Source organism: Sprattus sprattus (genome assembly GCF_963457725.1).
Source record: "Sprattus sprattus genome assembly, chromosome: 20".
NCBI classification, from domain to species: domain Eukaryota; kingdom Metazoa; phylum Chordata; class Actinopteri; order Clupeiformes; family Clupeidae; genus Sprattus; species Sprattus sprattus.
The window spans coordinates 27,333,257-27,339,256 of record NC_137918.1 but is presented as its reverse complement, the minus strand read 5'-3'; positions in this window follow the sequence as shown (position 1 = coordinate 27,339,256).

Below are 6,000 nucleotides of genomic sequence, written 5' to 3'. Positions count from 1 at the left end.
TGAAAAATTCCTTTTAAACACTCCTCATCTGCAAAACCATTCAATCATTGCTGCGTACAGAAGAAATAAAAATCTCAAGGATTTATTGGTTAAAAGTAAATTGCCTCCATTAAACCAACAAAAATCCAAAACACAACATAAGATGTTCCAACAAAAATTATGGGTCACTAATCAACACACAAAATATGTGTACAAAATAGAACAAACTATTAACTCACAAACCACAAACTGTATTTATTTAATCACTTGCAAAAAATGCAAGACACAATATGTAGGACAAACAAAAAACTCAATAGTCACCCGGTTGTATCAACACATACACAACATTAAAAACAAAAAAGAAATACAAACACATTTGGTCGATCATTTCTTAAAACACAATCTGTCTTCTCTACAGATCTCGGGACTACAAAGTAGTTTCTCTTGGACCATTGGTATGAGACTATCATTTGAAAGACGGTGGATCCAAAGACTTGACTCCTTATTCCCAAGAGGTTTAAATGAGGCCTAGAGGAACACTTCATTACGAGGCATTAGGGATGGCCAGTGCCCAACCTGATCTGGTCCTCGGGATGCATTTTGAGGAACAACCTAGAGTCTATTATTTTTCCAACTCTATTCCTTTCCTAACCATAACCCAAGCTACCCCATTCCTAACCATAAGGCCCCCCCCCCCCATTTCCTAACCATAACTTCATGCCCCCATCTTACCCTAATCCTAACCATAACCTCAAGTCCCCATCTTACCCTACGCCCCCATCTTACCCTAATCCTAACCATAACCTTAGACCCCCTCTACGGTTTAGTACTTATCTGCATTTTCCTGGACTGGACAGGGTTCTTTTTTCCCCTAACCCTAACCCTAACCCTAACCCTAACCCTAACCCTAACCCTAACCCTAACCCTAACCCTAACCCTAACCCTAACCCTAACCCTAACCCTAACTGCTTTGCAGGGTTCTCATTTCCCCTAACCCTAACCCTAACCCTATGCTGATCTGCACTACACACACACTAACACTATGCTGATCTGCACTACAAACACACTATGCTGATCTGCACTTCACACACTATGCTGATCTGCACTACACATACACTATGCTGATCTGCACTTCACACACTATGCTGATCTGCACTACACATACACTATGCTGATCTGCACTATACACACACTATGCTGATCTGCACTTCACACACTATGCTGATCTGCACTACACATACACTATGCTGATCTGCACTACACACACAATATGCTGATCTGCACTTCACACACTATGCTGATCTGCACTACACACACAATATGCTGATCTGCACTTCACACACTATGCTGATCTGCACTACACATACACTATGCTGATCTGCACTTCACACACTATGCTGATCTGCACTACACATACACTATGCTGATCTGCACTACACACACACTATGCTGATCTGCACTACACAGTGCTTTACTTTTTCTTGCCTCTCTACTTTTTCTTGCTTGTACAGAGACTGAACGCTCAGAACGAGCAAGAGAGACAGAGGTTCCACGACCGGAAGGAGGAAGGATAGACCTCAATGGAAAAAGAAGCTGGACAGACGAACTGGGAACTGACACAGGGAAGGAAACGGACTTGACAATTGTTAAAAAAAAGGAAAAGACCCTGAATGAAGAGGGGGGGATGAAAGGACATTTGTATTTTGTTGTTAAATAGCCTGTTGGGGCCCTGAAAAGTGTTATGTAAGGTGGTTTTTGTGTTTAGGTTTGGATAATCTAATTTCAACCTGCTTTAACCTCCCGGGAGGGACATGAAGTTGAGGGGAAGGGTGTGTGGTACCACAAGCTGTGCTTGGGGTTCCACTAGGTTGAAATGGGATTGAATTACCTCAGCAAGCCTATACGGGGCAGGCTCTAGGAACCTGGGGAGGTTCTCTGGGGACTAGGAAAGTCAGGCCATCCACTGATTGCAAGCTCAGGTGCAAATGGTTAGAGCAGTTTGGCACCTGAGAAGGAAAGATTTTGTTCAGAGAGTTGAGAGTGGGGACACACGGGGAGAAACGGGCGACATTGTGCATGGCACAAACTCAGTTTGGTGGCTGAGGAACTTTGGGCTGCAGCTGCAGTTGTAGGATTTGAGTTTGGAGCAACTTTATGAAACCTTTGTTTTGCCTTTGAAAAACTTTTATGTTTGCTTCCTGAAAGACTTTGTGTTGGTTAATAAACCGGATTCATCGTTAAAAAGCATTTTTGCCGGCTCTGTCCAATTAATTACGCACTGCTCTACACCCCGCTCAGTGGTGAAGCCTCCCATGATACCACAGTGTGTTTGTGCAAGAAAGTGTATCTGTGTGAGTGAGTGAGTGAGTATACGAGTGTGTGTGTACATGTGTGTGTGTGTGTGTTTGTGTTTGTGTGTGTGAAAGTGTGTGCTTGTGGGTGTGTGAAAGTGTGTGTAAGTGAGTGTGTGTGTAATGTTTGTGTAGTAATGATGGAAAGGAGAGTGACAAGAACATTACTGCTGAATTAATATTATCCCTTTACATTTGAAGAGGATGACAGTTCACTATCACTGTCAAATTCACTGATAGCAACACAGTATTTGGTTTGTGATACTCACTTTAGGATCTCCAGTTTACAGTTTGGATCCTCCAGAAGAGAAGAAAGATGCTTCAATCCTGAGTCTCCTGCTTTATTCTCATTCAGCCACAGCTCTCTCATGTGTGAGGGGTTTGATCTCAGTGCTGATGCAAGAGAACTGAAGCCTTCATCTGTAATACTGCAACGTCCCAGGCTGTAGAGAGAAAGAAGGAAAGACTATTAGATCAGCTGAGGGACACACATGAGGACAAAGTGGGAAGCAGTTATTACCTCATGTGTTCTGTGCATGCTGGACATGTAAGACATCAAAATAAACCACATCCATATTTCTGAAAGGGGAGAGTATAAATCTAAAGGGCACACTATGTGTGTGTATTACAGTTAATGCTTTTGTGTTTCAAAAGTGTGTGTGTGTGTTTGTGTGTGTGTGTGGGTGTGTATTGTCTGTTGCATGTGTGTGTAATACGTGTTTGCGTGAGAGAGAGGAGGGACATGAAAATTCCCTGTCACTGTCAAATTCCCTGTCAGCAGTCAGTACTTGGTCTTGTGGAACTCACTTTAGTTAAGAATGACTGACAGTAAAGAGAAAAGGACACAAAATCTGTCTTCCCATTAGATCATAAAATATTACTGTCAATGTTTTTTCTTGATATTGTGTGTATGTGTATGTGTGTATGATAAAGATGGGAGGGGAGTGAGGTAAGAAGTGTTTTACTGCTGCAGATACACACCAGTCTATGTATTTGTAAGTTTGTGTGTGTGTGTGTGTGTGTGTGTGTGAATTTGTAAGTATGTGAGTCTGCTACGACCGGCTTTGCAGTGAAGGGTCTGCCTCACTCAAACCCTTGTCATAGTAAGACTTTGACCTGTCCCTCTCCCTCCGGTCTGCAGGGGGAGCTGTCTGTTCTGGCCAATGTGGCTAGATGGCAGCCGATTGGCGGGACACTTTCACAGTTCCTGATGTTGAGCTCACTCTCTTCTCTGCTTGCTCTGGTCCTGCAGCTACTGGGGCTGGCTGCAGCACATTTCTTCATCAGCTCCCTTTCTGCCATTTTTACACTAAACACACTCTATGCTGATCTTCACTACACATACATTATGCTGATCTGCACTACACATACACTATGCTGATGTGCACTACACATACACTATGCTGATATGCACTACACATACACTATGCTGATCTGCACTACACATACACTATGCTGATCTGCACTACACATACATTATGCTGATCTGCACTACACATACACTATGCTGATCTACACATACACTATGCTGATGTGCACTACTCACATGCTATGCTGATCTGCACTACACTGTGCTTTACTTTTTCTTGCTTCCCACTTACTTAGTTACTTTGTCAGTAGTGGATGTAATCATTTAATAAATAATCTTTGAATTGAAACTTTAAATTGGTATGGTCTCCCCTTCTATGTTATTTCCACTTTGGGCCATGTGGTTTTAACAGTGTGTGAGTCTGCGTGTGTGTGTGTATAAGTTGGTGTTTTACTGTGTGCCTGTTTGTTTGTGTACGGGTGTGCGAGTAAGCATATGCATGAGGGTGTGAGTGTGTGTAAGTGTGTGAGTGTGTGTGTGTGTATGTACATGATTTTGTAAGTGTGTGTGTAAGTGTGCGATGGAAAGGGGGAGTGATTAGAACTTTACTGCTGAATTAATATTATCCCTTTAAATGTGAGGAGCATGACAGTTCACTATCACTGTCAAATTCACTGATATCAATTCATTATTTGGTCTTGTGATACTCACTCCAGATTTTTCAGTTTACACTTGGGATCCTCCAGAAGAGAAGAAAGATGCTTCACTCCTGAGTCTTCTGCTTTACTCCCCATCATCCACAGCCCTCTCATGTGTGAGGGGTTTGATCTCAGTGCTGATGCCAGAGAAATGAAGCCCTCTTCTGTAATACTGCAGTCTTCAAGTCTGTAGAGAGATTTTTTTTTTAATGTATTTCCTTTTAGACAAAAAAACTGTGTTTGTCTGTATGTATGTGTGTGTGTCTACATGGTTGTTTAAGTGTGTCTGTGTGCCGAACAGACTTTGAGATGGGAATTCTTGAAACAGAGTTTTTTGCAGACAAAGACAACAAGGAACAAACAGGACAGACCACAGGTTGCAGACACGTAGATGCTGAGGGAGTTGATCCTCGAGAACACAGACAAATCCCACAGAGGGGCGCAGGGAACTTAGAGAACTGGCGAGCAGAGCGCAGAAAGAAACTAAACAGAGGCAAACTCTGAGCTAAACGAGATATTCAATTCAATTCAATTTTATTTGCATAGCGCCATAACAATACAATTACCTCTAGGCAATTAACAGAGCCCAGAGCCTAAACCGAAAAAGATATAAACTTAACCCTTTGTTGCCAGCCCCTAAAATGACCGATTTAGGGTACCTTCAATTAAAGCAATGATGTAAGAACACTTTGTAACATATATTAATGTGTGATCTCATTTTGAAGCAAATAGTAAGGAGTACAACACACCACACAGTTTTTTCATTTTTCAAATATTTGTCTTTATTAAAAATACAGATTTATGCAAATATTTATGAATTATGCGCATCGATTATGTACAATTTATCATCTGAAGAGCTAAGTATACATATTTATTTAAAAATTTCAACTATAAATCAAAACATACTCAATCAGCCATATCTTCCTAAAATTTCAGCTTGATCTGAGCAAAACCTCAAATGTTACAGCCCAATATCTGGCGTCCTCCACATTATGCACTTTTCAAAATACCAGTAAAATTCAGTGTGATACAATATGTTACTCCAGTTTGTAGCAAAGGGAGAGCATAGTCACCCCACATGGATTTGAACCTGGGTCTACAGGGTGCCAACATGCACTCTGACTGCCATAACAATGAGCCAGGCTCCATAGTGTGGCAGTCAGAGCACATACTCATCTGTAGTGCAGCACTCCGTCACACTGCCCTCCACTTCGGGAAGTGCACCCTTGCACTTCATGCATATAGGCATTCCTCGCGCATCCACCAGCAGTACTTCTCCCATCTTGGGCAAGGTCTACCATGTCACAGGAGCGGCTCAAAGCCCTGATGGCCATGTTCCATGTAGTGGAGCCCAGTGCTTAGGATGGAAATGATAAGATGAGAGAAGTCAGAACTTTCCTTGACCATTTCAAAGAGCGCTGCAAAGCTCTGCATCAGCCCTTTTAAAATGTGTCCATTGATGAGCAAATGGTGAAGAGAAAGCCCAGATCTTAAATTTGTCAATATATTAAAACGTCCAACTCTCCTGGCTTGTAGGCCTCTTGGCCTTTTCCCTCTTGGTCTCACGCCTCTTCCTCTTGTCTTGGGTTGGCTGGCAGATATTATATTGCCATTACCTAAGCTGAAAATCAATTGATCAGAAAAAGGAACAGTTCATTTTCTA